General features: G+C 45.4%; 1 protein-coding gene across 4 annotated transcripts in view; it reads right to left on the reverse strand.

Annotated features, from left to right (window-relative positions):
- The window catches only part of B4GALT4 (beta-1,4-galactosyltransferase 4), a 54,635-nt gene extending 54,509 nt beyond the window's left edge, over nucleotides 1-126 (reverse strand). For 3 of the 4 annotated variants that reach the window (XM_039528536.1, XM_039528541.1, XM_039528523.1), the window contains exon 1: nucleotides 3-126. The gene's annotated coding sequence lies outside the window, so the exon portion shown is untranslated. The remainder of the gene's footprint in view (nucleotides 1-2) is intronic. The other variant, XM_039528537.1, reaches the window with a different exon arrangement.
- Between the last annotated feature and the right edge of the window lie 21,935 nt (nucleotides 127-22,061).

The raw sequence follows: 22,061 nt of genomic DNA on the forward strand, positions 1-22,061 counted from the left end.
ACCTGCCTCCGCCGCGGTGTCGCTACCAGCCCGCATCCCCTGCCGCCGACCATAGAGATGAAGGCAGAGCGGCCGCCTCCCACCACAGAGACCCCGGCGGAGGAATAGAGCGACCCCTCCCCAACCGCCGCGGGTGAGGCCTCGCGGCCCTGCGCTCCCTTCCCCCACCCTTGCCTCGTGGGGCGGGAACCGCCGTTCCGCGCGCGCCAGCCCCTCCCCCCCGCTCGGTGGGGCTGGGCGAACTCCCGCCGCTGGCCCCCGGAAGGTGTCAAGGCCCCGGTCCCGCCCCGGCTCCGAGGCACGTTGCCTCTGGCTGCTGGGGAACCTGCGGCGCGGGCCTGCGCTCCCCGGGGCCACAGCCCGGGAGAGTAACGGAGCTGGCCGGGAGGCCTCGTCTCCCTCGCCCGAGTCACGGGGCCCCCTAAAGCATGAAAAGAAACGTGGCGCCAACGAGCCTGATCCCGTGGGCACCAATTATTAGCTACTTGGCCAACCGGTTCTTCGTTTCGCCCGACTATCGCCTCCGTCATTTAATAGTTGTTAATAATATCCCTGGTGTCGTCATTAGGAAATAAACTGCCACTTCGTCATGCATTCCCAGTTACCCCCACTGCATCCCTGCCGCCCGTTCAAGCAAAACATAGTTTATTACAATGATTATCGTTTTCTGATCCTAGCTAAATAAGGCCCCAGTCTTGCAAAGATTTATACGTGTGTTTAACTTTACTCATGTGAGTAGTCCCATTGGGTGGCCCGTGGTAGCACGGGGGCTTAAATTTCCACACCTTCTCAGAGGAATCCATTATGTTTTGCAATTTAAATAATTCTTTTGTCCCCTACTGAATTAGTTATACTTGACCGCTATTCTGATTCACTACTGTGATTCACATCTCAGTGTTGTTATCTGGGCTGGTTACCTACATTTTATTTGCTTTAGAAACATTTAAGAACTTAGAGGCCTAAACTAAAGCAATAAACTAAAGCTTCTATTTTTCTTGAATGCAGTCCCAGATATTATGCATGTTTCTATGTTTCCAGCACATGTGGAGAATATTTACCATATTACCTATGCCTCCGGCAGAGTTCTGAGTGCTGCTGACCTCAACAGTGATTTTGCACTGAGTGTACTGTACATTTTGTTTTATAACTTTTAATTAGTAAATATCTTTTAGAACACTGCCCTCAAAATGAGAGCATTTAAGATGTTTAAAAAATTTAAGTGAAATGAAATTAGTGTTGTTTGGCAGATGTTTTGAAAATGTAAGAAATCATAGAACTAAGACACTTGCTTCCCAAACATCAGTGTTTGCTAAAGAGAGATGGAGTGTCTGCTTCTTTAGTTTTAATCAAAATAAAGAAAAGATCTTTTGTTTCTGGAACCATAGGGTAGTAAAGGATAAACAAACAAGTTCTGTGTGTGTACATATGGATTCATTGACAGATTTAAAAACAAACAAACCTGTATTTCCAACTTCTGGTACTGATAACACTTTTTAACATTTTAAGGTTGAAGAATTTTCAAAATCAAATTTAGGTTTACCAGTGTTAATTATGACACCTACTTTTTACACTTTTCCCAGCATGGACAATCAAACTAGTTCTTTCTGGTTCCCTTGCACAGTACTGCCATGTTTGGGTTCCCAAAACTGCAGAGGAATAATTCACATTCCAAAAAGCTGGTTTCATTTATATTTTTAAACTTGTAAATGCACTTGCATATGGTTCCACTTTTGTAAACCCTTCCACTTATCCATTCTCCCTCCCTCCCAATATCCCTTTAAACAAGTTTATTTTCTCTGAGCCAAATTCTAAACTCCTTATTTGGACAAAACTCTCATTGAATGCTGTAGGAAGTGAGTAAACACACAAAGACCCACAGGGATTGGCTCAGGCAAGATGAAAACATAGTACAGTATGACCTACATAAGAATGGCCATACTGGGTCAGACCAAACGTCCATCCAGCCCAGTATCCTGTCTACTGACAGTGACCAATGCCAGGTGCCCCAGAGAGAGTGAACCTAACAGGTAATGATCAAGTGATCTCTCTCCTGCCATCCATCTCCATCCTCTGACAAACAGAAGCTAGGGACACCATTACTTACCCATCCTCGCTAACAGCCATTAATGGACTTAAATTAATGTAGGTTATCTAGTTCTCTTTTAAACCCTGTTATAGTCCTAGCCTTCACAACCTTCTCAGGCAAGGAGTTCCACAAGTTGACTGTGCGCTGTGTGAAGAACTTCCTTTTATTTGTTTTAAACCTGCTGCCCATTAATTTCATTTGGTGTCCCCTAGTTCTTATATTATGGGAACAAGTAAATAACCTAGTCTCCTTCTGAGCATGGGACCTAGATCAGCTGATCCATACTAAATCCATACCAGACAGAATCCAATTGCATCTTTTCTCACCTTAAAAATCAGCCTGTCCAGGATTAGACTTTCTCCATCCATACTAAGCCCCCCTGTGACAGTGTATGACAAGAATTAGAACCTTGGATCTGAACAAGAACCTTGGATTCCAAACTTTGAGGAAATTTAGATCCTGGTCTCAACCTGCATATTGCAGTCTAGGCCCATCTCCATGGGTGAATTGTTACATGTGAATGCAAGCTAGCACCTATGTCTTTTTCCAACCTTTCCAGCGAGTTAAGTTTTTCAAACAGTAAAATCATAATTAACAGTAGCTAGTGTTTGGACAAGATCAAGGAACACATGCTCCAGCAATAAGAACCACTGATTTCAGCCATCACACCATTGTCTATAAACTTAGTAATAACCGTTTCAAGGGAATGGAACCTTAAAAAAATCCTTCCATTCTGCAGAGAGACATATAGTACATAGCACATGGAGTTATGTCATTGCATTAGGTTGGTGAACTCAGTTATTTTCCACAGCAGGAAGCAATTAAATTGGACAAAAAAAAATATCATCACCTTCAACTTCCTTTGTGCATCGTAAAAATCTTCCCTCAGGGGCATAAATTCACAATGGCACATTTCTTATGCAAGGAAAAGACACTGATGAAGCAACTTTCGTTGTTATATACCACTTTCTGACCTTACAGAAACATTGGAATTTTTGACCAGCAGTTTCGACCTTGTATGGCAACAGTGTGAATATCCTGGCCTACGCAGATGATCTGATCCTGATCGCAGACAGCCCTGAGAGTCTGCAACAAATGCTCGACATCACCAGCCAGGATGCCAACTGGATGGGACTCCACTTCAAGGCTAGGAAGTGCACATCCCTGCATATCAATGGCAGTAGAAGGGACTTGGTCCAGGCAATGCCTTTTCAGATCCAGGGTGAACCCAGGATCTTCCTCGAGGATGGGCAAGCATACCAACGTCCACGGGTTTCCACATCCAGCAGACACCTGAGGATACCATCGCGGAGATCCTATGAGATGTGGCCAGGATCAAGTCCTCCCTACTGGCACCATGACAGAAGATCAACACCTTGAGCACCTTCCTGATCCCCCATATCTCATTAGTCTTGAGGGGCTCTGCCGTGGCAAAGGTACCTCTGAATAATGCAGACAACACCATCAGACAGCTAGTGAAGAAGCGGATGTTTCTTTCCCAGAGAGCCAGCAATGAACTGGTGTACATCTTGCACAGGCAGTGCAGCGCCAACGTCCCTCGTATGGGTGATCTGTGTGACGTTGCAGTGATCACTAATGCATTCCGCCTTCTGACATGCCCCGACGCCATGGCGAGGAACATCGCAGAAAGTGCTATATGGGATGCCATCAATAAGTGAATTGCAAGGACCCCCTCCAATCAAGATGTTGCCACTTACCTGAGCAGCTTGTTGGAAAGCAAATTTGGAAGAGACGGGGGAGACTTTGCTTCACTCTGGACTCATGCCCACAACACTACGTGACGACTGGAGAAATGTATCAGCTGCCGCTGGACATGGTGCGAGGAACACCAGGAGCTGGAAGTCCTGGTGCCACAGGTGAAGAATGCAGAGCACACAATCCTCACTCTGAAAGCTAGAACCATGCTGGAGAGGACCCTGATGCATGCCATCCACTGCTAATATGTGAAAAGCCTGAAACGGAAGCCAGACCAGGGCAAGGCATTCAAGGTGACGTGCAAGTAGGATGCCAGCAACCACTTCCTCCCTGGAGGAAACTTCACCCGATTTGCTGACTGAAGGTTCATCCACAGTGCCCAACTCAACTGCGTTCCGCTGAACGGCGCCATCTGCCATGGGAATTGGGACAAGCGATGCAGGAAGTGCGGCTATGCGAACGAGACTCTACCCCACATCCTGTGTTGCTGCAAGCCCCATTCCAGAGCCTGGCAGCTCCGACATAACACCATCCAAGATTGCCTAGTCAGAGCCATCCTGCCACCCATGGGGAAGGTGGCCGTGAACTCCACCATCCCCGGAACCGACAGCCAACTGTGACCGAACATCGTCATCACCAACAAGGACCAGAAGAAGATCATCACAGTGGACATCACAGTGCCCTTCGAGAACAGGACCCAGCCTTCCGCGATGCCCAAGCTCGAAAGGAAGAGAAATATACCCCTCTGGCCGACATCTTGAGAGCTAAGGGTTACCTGGTTCAGACACGCGTGCTGATTGTCAGAGCCCTGGGCACATGGGACCTCAGTAATGAGTGAGTGTTGAGAGAATGCTGAATCGGTCAGCGCTATGCTCGGCTGATGCAGCAACTCATGGTGTCAGATGCCATCAGGTGGTCAAGGGACATCTACATAGAATACATTACCCGACATCGGCAATACCAGGAGGGATGAGCTGGAGTGCAGATGAGAAGCACAGTGGGGGAAAGTAACTGAAATACTTTCCTCATGGATTGTATTTTCTAAATGGACAGCCTACCCTATATTCTCAATTACTGAGGGACAATCCTCACTCATTGCTATATTTGCTTTCCACAACCAACTCTTTGTATAACTTTTCATGAGTGATGTACCTGAATATTTGGGTGCTAATACCTAAATTGTATTCTTAAATTTATTCACCTAAATTTGGGTTATTTCTGATTATGTACTATATGTATCTTATGACTTTAAAAACAAACCTTGTATTTGTGGGTAATCTATACACTATACCCAGATGTACAGACAGTCTTTTCTTAACTTGTGCACTATATAATTTTTTAACATTAGCTTTAATAACATTTTTAAATCAGAGTGTATGACATATTAGTACAAAGGTTCTCAACTAGGGGTATGTGTAGCCCTGGAGGTACACAGAAGTCATCCAGGGAGTACATCGACTCATCTAGATATTTGCCTAGTTTTACAACAGGCTACATAAAAAGCACTAGCAAAGTCAGTACAAACTAAAATTTCATACAGACCATGATTTGTTTATACTGCTCTATATATTATACACTGAAATGTAAGTACAATATTTATATTCAAAATAATTTTATAATTATATGTTAGGCGGCTCCCCCCCTCCAGCGGAAAAGGGGTTAAAGTCAGCCCTGCGAGAAGGTTGTGGCTGAGAGCTGCTAAGCTGGGCTGATTTGGGGAAGTGGCTGCAGCTGGGCCACGCCCCAATCAGGCCACAGCTGGCCTGTATAAAAAGGCAGTGAGCCAGAGGCCCAAGAAGTCTCTCTCCAGGCTGGGAGAGAGCAGGGCCTGGCTGCCTGCAGAAAGGGCACTGGTAGTGAAGCAGGGCTGGGGGAAGGCCAGAGGAGGAGGAGAACTCCAGGCTGGCAACTTCCTAGGCTGCAGGGCCTGGTCCAAGGCCCATAGAGGTACTGGGAGGCCAGTGCCGTAACAAGGGCGAGGCGAGTGAGACACTTGCCTCGGGTGCGCAAAGCTGAGGGGCGCAGAAAAACATGTCAGTGCGTTTGTCTCTCGACTTTTTTGTTTGTCCCAGGAGGGCTAGTGTTACATTTCTGGCCCAGAAACCCAAACTCAGAGCTGCACCTAGTTCAGCATGTACCCCCAAAACCCCAAGCTGTCCCCACTACCCTCAACATGACTGAATGCTTTTGAAGTGGAAACTGTCAGGAGGGGAATTGCTAGATATAGATTTTGTGCCGGCCCTTCAGAAGTCCTAGACACACCAAAGGAACGAGCTATAGGGAAAACAGCTCCTCACCCAGCCCTGTAATGATAATTAGTCCTGCAAATAAGCACTAGGGTACAATGACTTCTGCACCCAGCTCTTCTCATCTGGCTCATGACAACTGTGCTCCTGTCAATTAGACCGTGCACCGGTCTTTTTTTTCTTATAGGCAAGGGCAGGCAAATCAAAGCACCTCTCTACAGCCGCAGATCATGCCCCAGATCCTTTTCTATCTCCTGCGCCATGAAGCCATTGGAAGGAGTTTATCTCAGGTGCCTAAACTGCAGTTATCAGCATGCCAGACTCATTTAGAGAGCTTGTCTCTGCTCCATTGATTGTCTGAAGTGGTGTTTAGATTCTCCCCTTCCTTTGTCAACAACGAAAAGTAACCTGCCCTTGTACCCCCTCTATCCCATTGAATCGCAGCCTCTCTCACTTTCAGCCTGCTCTGGTTTTCCAGGCATGCACCTGTGTCTCGTCTGCTTGCTGAAATACATTTAAAAGGGACCAAGAACCAAGTAGCAGATCCAATGAGGGGGGACCGGCACAAACAGATTCTTGGAAAGAGAAGTGAACAGCGGAGGAAATAGAGGTTGCTGTGGCTTTTGCTTTTACGACCCCCTCAAGTGTCCCTACAGCTGTTTTGCAGAGCGATGCTAAATTCAGAAGGTCTAGATGTTTTCCCCAGGATGTCCTTCTCCACCCTACTAATCAACTGTCCCCCAAATGCAGAGAACCAGCTCCTGGCCAGGCGTAAATACGCGCAGCTCTTCCAATTGACATTTTGCCCAAGGATGATTGTTTATAGATGGTGATTCCTTACTGATGATCCCTCATCTTAAGTCCCCAACACCTGCCTAACTGCAAAGATCAACAATGGAGTGGGGACATTTGTATGAAAGTTGCGGGCAACATTTCTGCTTTAATTCTATATGCCCAGGCACACAGGTAAAATCCCGGAAGGAATTGAAGCAGTGAGGAGGACATAATGGTGCCCTCAGTTTTTGCAGGAGACAGACAATCCCGAAATCAGACAGGAGCTTTGTCTTAAAAAAAAAAAAAGCCCCCAGATCGCTAGTGGAATGAGTGCCAAAAATAGAAACAATCACCTGAGGAAGAGGAAACCTTTTCCCCAGGACAGAAACCGATACTTTTATCGGTGGAAATCAAGCAAGTAGCTAAATCCAAGTGAGGACATGTGGGCTACCGTCTAGTTTTATACAGAAGGAAGTTAAACAATAGTTTTAATAGCTTAGATGGATAGATTTTCTATCCATTAATCAAATAAATGCATTGCTAGCATATCAGAAAGTAGTTCCTCATCCCACTTTTCTCTTGTGAAGAATACACAGCAATGGCCATAATTATTTCCCTTATGATCGATAATAGCAGCAATAAAGTGATGAGTGATTAATAAAGCCAGCTGGGATTGAGTAGTTTTTAATCCCTCAATCATTATTTCATGCAATACAAAAAGCAGGGAACTGTGACAGAATATAGGTGAAGTGTTCGTTAGGATTCACTTCTCTTTTCTTTTGGATAAACTTTCTTTTTACAGGAATGAGTTTCAAAGACAGTTGCACTGTTTCCCCCATCCAACAAATTCTCTTTGCAAGGGGTGGATTTGCTGGGGATTTTTATTGGGAAATACGGGGCATGATCCTGCTTCCAATAAATGTCTATGGCCAGACTTGGAGGGGAAAGCGGGATCACATTATTCACCACACTTGTCACTGCTTCTGAGGTTAAAACAACCAAGAAATGTCATATTTCCTGGCTTTGGTTTCAAGGGTCTTTTCTGACTACTTCACACTTTCATTTAACACCTCTAAAGGCCCTGGTAGCGTAGCTCCCAGGTTCGCCGAGCCTTGGAATAGAAAAGCAATTCAAAATAGGGTTTCATCCCACAGCATTCCGGACCTGACACAGTCTAGCCCTGCAGAGAGTGCAAGCCAGCCAGCCAGGAATAGTAAGGGACAGCAGTCCAGTAGAGTTTAGTTCACAAATGGCCAGGCACAGATTCAGTTAGGAATCCATCCAGACCTAATGTAGGTCTTTACTCCATGGGGAGTCCCACTGATCAAGGAGAAGAACATGAGTGAGCCCATCAGGTTATTGTTTAATCAGATAGAACGTTCTGTCGATCGCCTCTCCTGGCAATGACATCAGGGCAGATGTAGGATTGTCCGCACCGCGTCGTGCGGGATTTTTTGCACAGGTGCTTTTGAAGCGGCCTCTATGTGTCAGTGACAATGCTGGGCTTTCGCCTGTCTTCACGTGAAAAAAAAAACCAAACAAAACAAAACAAAAACAAAAAACCCCACCCCAAACCAAAATAAATCCAGGACTGTGGGAAACTGCCACCCAGGACTATTAAACAGAGATCAAAACATTTAAGCAGACCCTCATCTCTGGCTATATACACACAAAAACAAATCTGTGCGCATAAGTATCTCAATACACGTGCGTGTTTTGTATAGCTCACACACACACACACACACAAAGTAATTACTATGAAATTATATGGAGGGTGCAATTTTATATTCTTGCCTCCGGTGCAAAAAATAGCTAGTTATGGCTCTGTGGGAGGCAGAGGAAGGCAGCAGGTCCGAACCCCCTTGCCTATGATGAGTGGCTTTTACACTGCAGTCTGCCCCAGGGAGCAAGAGCTTGGTGATGACTGGCAGTAGCCCAGACTGAGGCAAGGTGGAGATAGAGGGTTGGGGGTTCCCCTGGGTGGGAAGACACTGAGACAGTGGGGGGCAGCATCCCAAAGACAAGGGGCACCGGGGTCCGGGAGGGACACGGGGCCAGCGACAAGCGGGACATTGGCCTGCAGAGGGCATCAAGGCTGGGAAAGAGCTAATTCCCTGAGACGACCAGCAGGAGGCGATGCAGGGGTGAGTCCCGTACAGTTACATATGGTATAAAGGAGAAAATAAGCCATTTTTCAGTAATGGCGTGCAGTAACACATCTGTAATTTTGTCTGAGTCTGTAAGCATAATTTTTAAGTGAGGTGAAATTTGGGGGCACACAAGACAAACCAGACTCCTGAAAGAGTACAGTAGTCTGGAGAGGTTGAGAGCCACTGCATTAGTAAACATATTAGGGTTGCCTCTTTGCTAAGAGGTAGTAGGATTAGGGGCCTTGCAAGTTAGTTTCACATTGGAGGAGAAATCAGTGATGCAGTCAGGTATTTTCTGACTGTGTTTTTGTTTATGTACAAAATGTATGTGAGTGCAGTTTCTTTGAACAGTGTTGGTCACAAATTCCCCACAAGAAACTTTTTCTTGCACAAACTTCAGCTAAGTTTCTCTTGAGCCTCTGTCTTGGACTCTCCTGGAATCTCACAGTTTAAACACAGATGCTGTTCTCTGTTCCTCAATCCCTGGGTTTTTCACCTGGTAAACCCCTTACTGCTCACTTAGGACCACAGGGTCTGGAAAGTTAAGCCTGGTGTCTGAGTCCCCAGACAAAGCGTGCTATATATGCAAAATCCCCTTAACCATTGTCTGGGTGTGGTGAGTTTCATCCTGAGTGTTTATACATCAGTGACTCATAACATGCTCATATACACTCATGCATGCACATACTCATAACACGACATTAACATTTTTCACCATAACATTATCATTGGGCTACATCCTCAGTTTTTCACTCTGCTCTTATTCAAGCAAACTGCTATTAAATCAATGGGCCAAATCTTAGAGTAAGCCCTGTAGCCTGAAGCCTACAAGAGCACATTGGGGAATTAAATTTGACTTCACTGTACTTAGAATTTCACTGTATCAGTTTCTGTAAATGAGTTTTACTGTACTTGTTTATTTCTAATGCTTTATAGGCAACTAAGCTTGATGAGTTTATGGAGGGGATGGTATGATGGGATAGCCTAATTTGGGCAATTAATTTGGTAACTGATCTTTGATTATCAGCAGGTAAGTAAGCCCAGTGGTCTGTGATGGGATGTTAGATGGGGTGGGATCTGAGTTACTACAGAGAATTCTTTCCTGGGTGCTGGCTGGTGAGTCTTGCCCACATGCTCAGGGTTTAGCTGATCGCCATATTTGGGGTCGGGAAGGAATTTTCCTCCAGGGCAGATTGGCAGAGGCCCTGGAGGTTTTTCGCCTTCCTCTGCAGTGTGGGGCACGGGTCACTTGCTGGAGGATTATCTGCAGCTTGAGGTCTTCAGACCACAATTTGACGACTTCAATAACTCAGACATAGGTTAGGGGTTTGTTACAGGAGTGGATGGGTGAGATTCTGTGGCCTGCATTGTGCAGGAGGTCAGACTAGATTATCATAATGGTCCCTTCTGACCTTAAAGTCTATGAGTCTATGAGAAGGGAAGTAATTGAGTGAATTCTCTGATGGCATCCGCTGAAGAGCAAGGGGGGGTTGACTGAATGAAGCAGTACCTCATTTAAATATCAACTATGTTCTCTGCTGTCATCTACTGGACAGCAAGGGGAATTGACTGAGAGGAGCAGCATCCTATTTGCATATTAACTGCATATATTTTTTAACTGCAGGTAGTTTAGAGACACTGAGGTATAACTTGACTAAGTTTTGTACTTGGGACCCATATTTTTTTTAAGATTACACTGTTGGGAACCCACTGGGCAAAGCCTGGACAATGACTGGGTATGGGGTCATCCTGATGACAACTCATGTTTGCCAAGGTGGATTAAGAGGCCCTGAACAACCCCAAAGAACAAGGAATGAGAGAGTGAAAATTTCTGTTTTGTTGTGCAGAATTCTTCTCTGGATGGCAGGGATTCTGATGGGTTCTTAAGATTATTGATTGCCCTTGTATTGAAGTGAGCTGAACTAAGAGTTGTAATTGCTTTATGTGGGCAAAGCCAGTGCTTAATTAGTGCCATAGCTGAGCCCCAGCACCTATGGGCGTGGCAGTTCTTAGCCCCAGCACCCCTGGGCTTGCCACGTCAATTATGAAAGTGAAAAAAAATTGCTTGAGCCCTGGCAATTACAAATTAAGCATTGGGAAGAGCTCACCAGAGATTTCAGTCATCTGGCCAGTGGAAACTCTGGTTATCTAAGCAGCAGGAAGAGCGAAGCAGCAGTTGGATGGATTTACTACAAACTATAGCTTCCAAGCGGATAGCAGTAGAGTAAGTATTGCATGAACTACAGTTGCGATAGAGGAATTCATAGCAACACTCTACGTCAGCCTAGTGACTCTGAGGCCACCATGTCCTAGCTGATCAACATAGCAAGATAGTTGGTAGAGCCCCCAGAGCTCCCTTCGAAACAGGGACCCTGATATTTCTGGACAAACTGTGAGTGAGGAAGTTGGAGACCCACAGAGTGGCAGGCAGAGCAAACTGCCATTCAGGGTCCAATTGTCTGGGATTGTGACTTATGCACCCTGAAGTAAATGATGGTGGAAAAGATGTTAAATTATAAATATTTGTCCCAGTTCAACCTGGCCTTTCTCTTTTCTCCCCCCACCCCACCCTGCCTCCAATGAAGTTTGTTTAAACCCCTGTGCTTGTAAGTGTGTACTGATTGGCCTAGCAAAGGTGCTCAGAGTGGTTATAGGTTCTCAGATTCCTGGATGGAGACCTGAGCCAAAAACTTAAGAAACTAGAGAATCCCTTAAAATAAGGACCTGGCCCTTGTAGCTGCTGACAGATCATGCATCCTAAGGGATATAAAGCAAACAATCATAAGTGGTGGGATAGCAGTTCAGGAGTCAGAGGGTGAAGGGATATTTGATGAAACGAAGGAGAGATTGATTGAACTGATGGATTTTAAGGAGATTTGAAGCAAGAGGTAGTTGGTAGAAAGGAACAAGGGAACTGCTTCAGGCTTTTAAGGGGCAGAATGGAACAAAGGCACAAAGCAAAATGAAAGCACTGGGAAGCAGGTAGGGGAGTGAAATGGGAATTAGGAGGAAATGAGAGCAGAGATGGACTTAGGCCCCGTCTACACTGGCAAGTTTGTGCACAGTAAAGCAGCTTTGAGCGCTGTAACTCCCAAGCTGTACACACTGCCAAGCCACTTAGTGTGCAGAAACTGTGTAGATGCAGCGCTCTAAAAAAAAAAAAACACCACCCTGATGAGAGGCATAGAGCTTTCTGCACCGGGGCTACAGCCCTGCAGTGCCTGTGTAGACGCCATGGTGATTACAGCGCTGTGATTGGCCTCTGGGAGGTGTCCCACAATGCCTGTTCTCTGGACATCGATTTGAACTCTACTGCCCTGCCCTCAGGTGACCAACTGTCAGCCCCACCCCATACATTCCTTTGCAGATTTGAAAGTCCCCTTCCTGTTTGCTAGGTGATGCGTGCAGTGGTCTCAGTGCATCTTTCCAGGTGGCCATGCCTGCTCCATGCACCAGGTGTTCCCCTGCTTGCAGAAATGCCAAGCTGCTGGACCTCATTGGCATTTGGGGAGAGGAGGCAGTGCAGTCACAGGTGCACTCCAGCCGTAGGAATTATGATACCTACGGATGGATTTCTAGATGCATAATAGAAAAGGGCGATGACCGGGACACATTTCAGTGCAGGGTCAAATTGAAGGAGCTGCAAAACGCCTACCACAAGGCACGGGAGGCAAACTGTCGCTCTGGTGCTGCACCCATGAGCTGCCGGTTCTAAAAATAGCTGGACGCGATACTCGGTGGTGACCCAACCTCCACAGCGAAGTCCCTTGTGGATACTTCGTTGGCTTCGTTGCCAGTTGAGAGTGGACCGAGCCAGGAGGAGGCAATCTTGGACGAAGAGGGGGAGAGGAACCCAGAGGCAGAGGATGACTCGGAGGCCAGAGATGCATGCAGTCAGGAGCTCTTTTCTACCCTGGAGGAGCCTAGCCAGTCACAGCAGATTAGTAGTTTCCCCATGAATTGAAATTAGGGGGTGTCAAGGTTCCTCCTCTACTCTGAACTTTAGGGTACAGATGTGGGAACCTGCATGGACACTTCTAAGCTTAATTACTAGCTTAGATCTGGTAACACTGCCACCATCCAGAAATTTCAGTGTCTGGATCACTTTCTGTCCCCCCAAAACCTTCCCCTCCCTGGGCAGCCTTGAGAGGCTTTTTCACCAAGTTCCTGGTGAACACTGATCCAACCCCTTGGATCTTAACACAAGAAGAATTTAACCATCCCCCTTCCTTTCCCCCACCAATTCCTGGTGAGTCCAGATCCAATCCCCTTGGATCTTAACACAAGGGGGAAAAAAATCAATCAGGTTCTTAAAAAGGAAGCTTTTAATTAAAGAAAGAAAGGTAAAAATTATCTCTGTAAAATCAGGATGGAAAATACTTTACAGGGTAATCAGATTCATATAGCCCAGAGGAACCCTCTCTAGCCTTAGGTTCAAAGTTACAGCAAACAGAGGTAAAATCCTCTCAGCAAAAAGGAACATTTATAAGTTGAGAAAACAAAAATAAGACTAACACGCCTTGCCTGGCTATTACTTACAAGTTTGAAACATGAGAGACTGATTCAGAAAGATTTGGAGAGCCTGGATTGATGTCTGGTCCCTCTTAGTCCCAAGAGCGAACAACCCCCAAACAAAGAGCACAAACAAAAGACTTCCCTCCACCAAGATTTGAAAGTATCTTGTCCCCTTATTGGTCCTCTGGTCAGATGTCAGCCAGGTTTACTGAGCTTCTTAACTCTTTACAGGTAAAAGAGACATTAACCATTAACTATCTGTTTATGACACGGGGGGGTGTTTGAATTTACAGGGGATGGTGTCAGAGCCGATGAGATATATGAATAAAGTAAATGTTTTGTTAGGATAATGCAAATTTAACATAAGGATAATGCAAGTTACACCAAAACACATAACAGGTCTAGATTTCTAAAACAAATACATTTTTTTAAATTATATTTAATTTAAATTGACTTTTGAAAAGTAAGCCATCATGGGATAAGAGGGAAGTCCTCTCATGGATTAGTAACTGGTTAATTTATTCCTACCCTTTGTTTCCCATATTTTATCAGTTTTCAGAATGGAGAGAGATAAATAGTGGTATCCCTGAGGGGTCGGTACTGGGACCATTACTATTCAACATACTCATAAATGATCTGGAAAAATGGTGGCAAAATTTTCAGATGATACAAAACTATTCAAGATAGTTAAGTCCCAGGCAAACTGCGAAGAGTTACAAAGGGATCTCACAAAACTGGGTGACTGGGCAACAAAATGAAGGAGTCTGAATTAGCTGTTAACACTCAAGAAAGAGATCTTGGAGTCATTGTGGATAGTTCTCTGAAAACATCCACTCAATGTGCAGCGGCAGTCAAAAAAGCAAACAGAATGTTGGAAATAATTAAGAAAGGGATAGATAATAAGACAGAAAATATCATATTGCCTCTGTATAAATCCATGGTATGTGTACACCTTGAATACTGTGTGCAGATCTGGTCACCCCATCCCAAAAGAGATATATTGGAAATGGAAAAGGTACAGAGATGGGCAACTAAAATGATTAGGGGTATGAAACAGGAGGAGAAATTAAAATGACTGGGAATTTGCAGCTTAGAAAAGAGATGACTAAGGGGGGTTATGATAGAGGTCTATAAAATCTTGACTGGTGTGAAGAAAGTGAATAAGGAAAAGTTATTTAATCCTTCACATAACACAAGAACTAGCAGTGACCCAATGAAATTAATAGGCAGCAGGTTTTAAAAAAACAAAAGGAAGTACTTCTTCACACACATAAGCTCAACCCGTGGAACTCTTTGCCAGGGGATGCTGTGAAGACCAAAACTGTAACAGGATTAAAAAAAGAACTAGATAAATCCCTGGAGAATAGGTCCATCAGTAGCCAGGGTGGGGAGGGATGCAACACCATGCTCTGAGTGTCCCTAGCCTGTTTGCCAGAAGTTGAGAATGGGCAACAGGGGATGGATCATTTGATGATTCCCTGTTCTGTTCATTCCCTCTGAAGCACCTGGCCTTGACCACTGTCAGAAGACAGGATACTGGGCTATATGGACCATTGGTTTGACCCAGTATGACCATTCTTATGTAAAAATTAATTATAATAATAAAAATGTTTTGTACAGAAATCTCCCCAACATAATAATCTCTCAAGATAGCAACGATGTGAGATAACAACCTTGGCAAATACTGCATTATAAAAATCTTGGCCTACTAGGAAACATATTTATATAAGTTTCCATTCCCGGTCACAAATCTAGCATCCTGGAGCAAAGTCACTAAAATATAGTCCAACAAACAAATGTTTATTTAACGTGTCCCTCACTTTTCCCTTCACTGCACCCCACTCACTGGTGTTGTCCTTGGTCAGTGGAGACTCAGAGTTCAGAGGTGCTTTCATGTGAGTACACCTCCCAGGTGGGGGGCAAGAAGGCACCTTGCTTGTTCCTCCAGCTGCTCACTGTTTGCTCTGGCCACTGCTGTTCGTTGTGCCACTGTTCACTCCACCGCTCTGTTGCCAATGGCCCTGCGCAGTCACCTTCTGCTGCCACCTGCCCACTGTGACCTCTGCAAGTTGGTCTCTTGAGGTTCCACCTGGTTCTCAGTGATTTCAGCTGAGCTCTCGGTGGGGGAACCTCACTGCTAGTGCAGTCTGGGCCGTCTCTTACACAAAAACACTGTCCCCACAGCAGGACTAAGCACTTAGACCTGATTATCAGTGATTTCAGCTGCAGTGGTCACTTAACAGAACAAAAGACTATCTATGGAGCCTAATCAGCTCTGTCTTAAACAGTGGAGAGGGACAGGTCCCCACCCTCTCTCTTGATGCCCTCAATCAGCACAGGCTAAATACAGTTCTACAACAAAAACAACATTTCATTACCACCTCCCACCCCCTGCATTCAAGTGATTTGTAACCCAACCCCAGCCAAAATCTATCACTTGGGCAACACAGCTCTGTTTGCTGAATACCTAGCTAGATTAGGTGTGAATGTAAATACAATCTGGTCCTGAAGCCTTTCCTCCCAGCCCCCAGTTCATCACTAGCTGTCAGGGAGAGCTCATTTAGACTTTGCTTACAAATCATCATTTGAAATTATTAGGTTGGCCAACATAATTGAAATGAATGCACTGACATTGTCATAAAAAACAACATCTGTATAAGGAAGCTAGTCTATGTTCATACTTTCAAATCTATTATACTTTTTCAGATACATGTATTTTATCATACACTGTATATGCTTTTAAAGTGTGTATTAATGTTTCAATTCAAATTTCCAAACAGTCACTAAATTGGCATGTTTCAGAGTAGCAGCAGTGTTAGTCTGTATCGGCAAAAAGAACAGGTGTACTTGTGGCACCTTAGAGACTAACACATTTATTTGAGTATAAGCTTTTGTGGGCTACAGCCCACTTCATCGGATGAATAGAATGGAACATATAGTGAGGAGATATATATATATATACATACAGAGAACATGAAAAGGTGGGAGTTGCCCAACCAACTCTAAAAGGCTAATTAATTAAGATGAACTGTTGTCAGCAGGAGAAAAAAAAACTTTTGTAGTGATAATCAAGATGACCTATTTAAGACAGTTTGACCAAAAAGTGTCAGGATACTTAACATGGGGAAATAGATTCAATGTGTGTAATGGCTCAGCCATTCCCAGTCTCTATTTAAGCCTAAATTGATTGTATCTAGTTTGCATATTAATTCAAGTTCAGCAGTTTCTCATTGGAGTCTGTTTTTGAAGCTTTTCTGTTGCAAAATTGCCACCTTTAAATCTGTTACTGAATGGACAGAGAGGTTGAAGTGTTCTACTGGTTTTTGAATGTTATAATTCTTGATGTCTGATTTGTGTCCATTTATTCTTTTGCGTAGAGACTGTCTGGTTTGGCCAATGTATGTGGCAGAGGGGCATTGCTGGCACATGATGGCATATATCACATTGGTAGCTGTGCAGGTGAACGAGCCCCTGATGGCGTGGCTGATGTGATTAGGTCCTATTATGGTGTCACTTGAATAGATATGTGGACAAAGTTGGCATCGGGCTTTGTTGCAAGGATAGGTTCCTGGGTTAGTGCTTTTGTTCTCTGGTGTGTGGTTGCTGGTGAGTATTTGCTTCAAGTTGGGGCAGGGGAGGGCTGTCTGTAAGCAAGGACAGGTCTGTCTCCCAAGATCTGTGAGAGCGAGGGATCATCTTTCAGGATAGGTTGTAGATCTTTGATGATGTGCTGGAGAGGTTTTCATTGGGGGCTGAAGGTAACGGCTAGTGGCGTTCTGTTATTTTCTGTGTTGGGCCTGTCTTGCAGTAGGTGATTTCTGGGTACTCTTCTGACTCTGTCAATCTGTTTTTTCACTTCAGCAGGTGGGTATTGTAGTTTTAAGAATGCTTGATAGAGATCTTGTAGGTCTGTCTCTGTCTGAGGGATTGGAGCAAATGCGGTTGTACCGTAGAGCTCGGCTGAAGACAGTGGATCATGTGGTGTGTCCTGGATGGAAGCAGGAGGCATGTAGGTAAGTATAGCGGTCAGTAGGTTTCTGGTATAGGGTGATGTTTATGTGACCATCGCTTATTAGCACAATAGTGTCAAGGAAATGGACGGCTTGTGTGGATTGGTCTAGGCTGAGGTTGATGGTGGGATGGAAATTGTTGAAATCATGGTGGAATCCCTCAAGGGCTTCTTTTCCATGGGTCCAGATGAAGATGTCATCAGTGTAGAGTAGGGGCATTAGGGGACAAGAGCTAAGGAAGCATTGTTCTAAGTCAGCCATAAAAATGTTGGCATACTATGGGGCCATGCAGGTACCCATAGCCGTGCTGCTGACTTGAAGGTATATATTGTCCCCAAATGTGAAATAGTTGTGGGTGAGGACAAAGTTGCAAAGTTGAGCCACCAGGTCTGGCATGTCACAGAACTGGGGGGGTTGTTGGGGAAATTCAGGGCGGGGGTGTAGGGAAAAATCACTGCAGCAGATGTATATTGGCGAAGCACAAACAGGAGAGGAGGCCCCTGATAAGTGGATCTGATTTGGGGAATTGCTGAAGCGAGTTGTTGCAGGCAGGAAGGTTGCAGAAAGCAGGCTTGTCTCCCACCTCATCAGGGGCGGCTCTAGCAATTTCACCGCCCCAAGCACGGCGGCACACCGTGGGGGGCACTCTGGCGGTCGCCGGTCCCGCGGCTCCGGTAGACCTCCTGCAGACGTGCCTGTGGAGGATCCGCTGGTCCCGCGGCTCTGGTGGAGCATCCGCAGGCATGCCTGCGGGAGGTCCACCGGAGCCGCGGGACCAGCGGACCCTCCACAGGCACGCCAGCGGGCGGTCCACCGGAGCCACCTGCCGCCCTCCCGGCAACAGGCAGAGCGCCCCCCCGCGGCATGCCGCCCCAAGCACGCGCTTTGCGCACTGGGGTCTGGAGCCGGCCCTGCACCTCATGCCTAGTTTGAGCGGCGGAACAGGCTGTTGATACACTCCCACACTTCACGTGAATCTCCCTCAGAGATCATAGACAGCTGCAGCGGCACAGGAGCCAGCAAACAGAGCCAGCAAACAAGGTAGTTTGAGTGGGACTTCTGTTGGAGGAGAAGGTATTTTCAGCTATTTGTATTTGTAGTTATATTTGTATGTGTGGAGGCTGGTAGGGGCAGTGTGCTAGGAGAGAAGCTGAGCCCTGATTACGGGGCGGTGCTTCTCTGACTAGAGGTCTTATAAAGATAGCCAGCCAGTCAGGCAGCCGCATAGACAGCTGCAGCGGCACAGGAGCCAGCAAACAGAGCTGTAAACAGGGGAGTTTGGGGGAAGACTAAGAGAGGCAGGCAGAGGAACACACAGGCTACTGAAGGAAGTGTAAAGTGTTCTAGCAGTGTCTAGGTGCTTGTTGGGGGTTTGTTTTGCTGTGGGTGGTGGTGTTTTGGGTTGGTTTGTGTTTCCTAGATTTACAGGATTTAGGTGGGAAGCCTATGACAGATACAGCGGCAGCAATTGTAGTGACCCAAGCATTGGAAGACACAAAAAAGATGATTGGATGTGGAAGCTGCGGCAAGTACATGATCCTGGAGTGGGTACCTGAAAAGAGTTTTGTCTGCATGAAGTGCCGCCTGATAGAACTGGTGGAAGAAAAGATCCGAGGATTGGAGATGCAGGTGGAAATTCTGGTTGAGTTTAGAAGGGGGTTCACGTGGATGATGGAGCAAAGACATGATGAGGCCGAAGGGAAAAGCTCAGACTTGCAGATGGAAGCAGGACCAAAGAACTCTGAGGGGAGACCGCTGGGTGAGGAAAGTGGATGGTGGAAGCATGTGACTAAGCGAACCAAAGAGGGGAAAAAAAACAGGCCAGTGAAGGAGCAATAGAGCTCAGGAACAGGTTTGCAGAGTTGGAAAATGAAGAAAGAGGCACAGCAAGTGGTCGCTGAAGGTGGGAGGGCAAGGAAGAAGAGAAGAGCAGCTAGCCCTATAAAGAGAGTGGAGGAGTCAATGGAGATGATACCAAACATGAGCCCAAGGAGGATACGGGATGCTTTGCAGAGGATTGCAAGGGTGAATAGGAATCAAGAGGACTTGCAGCCAGAGGGAACGGGATAGACCGAAGAATCGCACTGTCACCAGGAAAAGGCAGGTCTATGTGACTGGGGATTCCTTACTGAGAAGAATAAACAGTCCTGTAACCAGAGCTGATCCAGAGAACAGAAGGGTGTGCTGTCTGCTGGGTGCTAAGATATGGGATGTGGACCTGAGGCTGAAGAGGATCCTAACAGGAGTGGGAAAGAATCTGCTGATTGTCCTTCATGTGGGAACAAATGATACGGCTAGTATCAAGGGAGACTATGCCAGACTAGGGAAGACCCTTAAGGAAATTGAGGCTCAGGTGATCTTCAGTTGGATTCTGCTTGTTCCTACAGAAGGGCAACAAAGGTTTGACAAGATTATGACGATCAACAGATGGCTCAGGCAGTGGTGCTATAAGGAGGGCTTTGGGATGTATGGCCACTGGGGGGCATTCATGGACAGAGGACTGTTCTCTCGGGATGGACTTCATCTGAGTAGGGAGGGAAATAGACTTCTAGGATGGAGGCTGGCAGAACTGATTAAGAGAGCTTTAAACTAGGAATTGTGGGGAGATGGCTGGGAGATGTCCAGGTAATCTCCACGCCGGATTTTAACATTGAGAGGGAAGAAAACGAAGCAAGAAAGGATACTGTCATGGGTAGGAGAATGGACATATGGAGGAAGGGTACTTTAGATACAATTCTAAATAGGTGATACTGTTGGTAGAATGTCTGTGCCTAATCGGGTAAAGAATGTGAGTGAAGCCAAACAGCAAGAATTAAGATGTTTGTACACCACTGCGAGGAGCCTAGGTAACAAAATGGAGGAACTAGAGTTACTGGTGCAGGAAGTGAAACCGGATATTATAGGGATAACAGAAACATGGTGGAATAGTGGTCATGACTGGAGTACAGGTATTGAAGGGTATGTGCTGTTTAGGAAAGACCAAAATAAAGGCAAAGGTGGTGGACTAGCATTGTATATCAATGATGAGGTAGACTGTAAAGAAATAAGAAGGGATGGAATGGATAAGACAGAGTCTGTCTGGGCAAAAGTCACATTGGGGAAGAAAGCTACTAGAGCCTCCCCTGAGATAGTGCTTGGGGTGTGCTACAGACCACCGGGATCTGATTTGGATATGGATAGAGACCTCTTTAATGTTTTTAATGAAGTAAATACTAATGAGAATTGTGTGATCATGGGAGACTAACTTCCCAGATACAGACTGAAGGACAAGCGCTAGTGATAATAATAGGGCTCAGATTTTCCTAGATGCGATAGCTGATGGATTCCTTCACCAAGTAGTTGCTGAACCAACAAGAGGGGATGCCATTTTAGATTTGGTTTTGGTGAATAGTGAGGACCTTATAGAAGAAATGGTTGTAGGGGACAACCTTGGTTTGAGCAATCATGAGCTAATTCAGTTTAAACTAAATGGGAAGGATAAACAAAAATAGATCTGTGACTAGGGTTTTTTATTTCAAAAGGGCTAAATTTAAAGAATTAAGGAAATTAGGGAAGTGGATTGGACTGAAGAAGTTGGGGATCTAAGGGTGGAGGAAGTCTGGAATTACTTCAAGTCAAAGTTGCAGAAACTATCAGAAGCCTGCATCCCAAGAAAGGGGAAAAAGTTCATAGGCAGGAGTTGTAGACCAAGCATCTCAGAGAGGTGATTAAGAAAAAGCAGAAAGCCTACAAGGGGTGGAAGATGGGAGGGATCAGCAAGGAAAGCTACCCTATTGAGGTCAGAACATGTAGGGATAAAGTGAGAAAGGCCAAAGGCCATGTAGAGTTGGACCTTGCAAAGGGAGTTAAAACCAATAGTAAAAGTTCTATATCCCTATAAATAAGAAGAAAACAAAGAAAGAAGTGGGACTACTAAACACTGAGGATGGAGTGGAGGTTAAGGATAATCTAGGCATGGCCCAATGTCTAAACAAATACTTTGCCTCAGTCTTTAATGAGGCTAATGATGAGCTTAGGGATAATGGTAGGATGACAAATAGGAATGAGGATATAGAGGCACATATTACCACATCCAAGGTAGAAGCCAAACTCGAATAACTTAATGGGATGAAATCACGGGGCCCAGATAATCTTCATCCAAGAATATTAAAGGAACTAGCACATGAAATTGCAAGCCCATTAGCAAGAATTTTTAATGAATCTGTAAACTCAGGGGTTGTACTGTATGACTAGAGAATTGCTAACATAGTTCCTATCTTTAAGAAAGGGAAAAAAAGTGATCCAGGAAACCACAGGCCTGTCAGTTTGACATCTGTATATGCAAAGTCTTGGAAAAAATTTTGAAAGAAAAAGTAGTCAAGGACATTGAGGTCAATGGTAATTCGGACAAAATACAACATGGTTTTACAAAAGGTAGATCATGCCAAACCAATCTGATCTCCTTTGAGAAGTATCAGAGGGGCAGCCATGTTAGTCTGGATCTGTAAAAAGCAAAAGAGTCCTGTGGCACCTTATAGACTAACAGATGTATTGGAGCATAAGCTTTCGTGGGTGACTACCCATT

This window comes from Mauremys reevesii, linkage group 1 (genome assembly GCF_016161935.1).
Source record: "Mauremys reevesii isolate NIE-2019 linkage group 1, ASM1616193v1, whole genome shotgun sequence".
NCBI lineage: Eukaryota > Metazoa > Chordata > Testudines > Geoemydidae > Mauremys > Mauremys reevesii.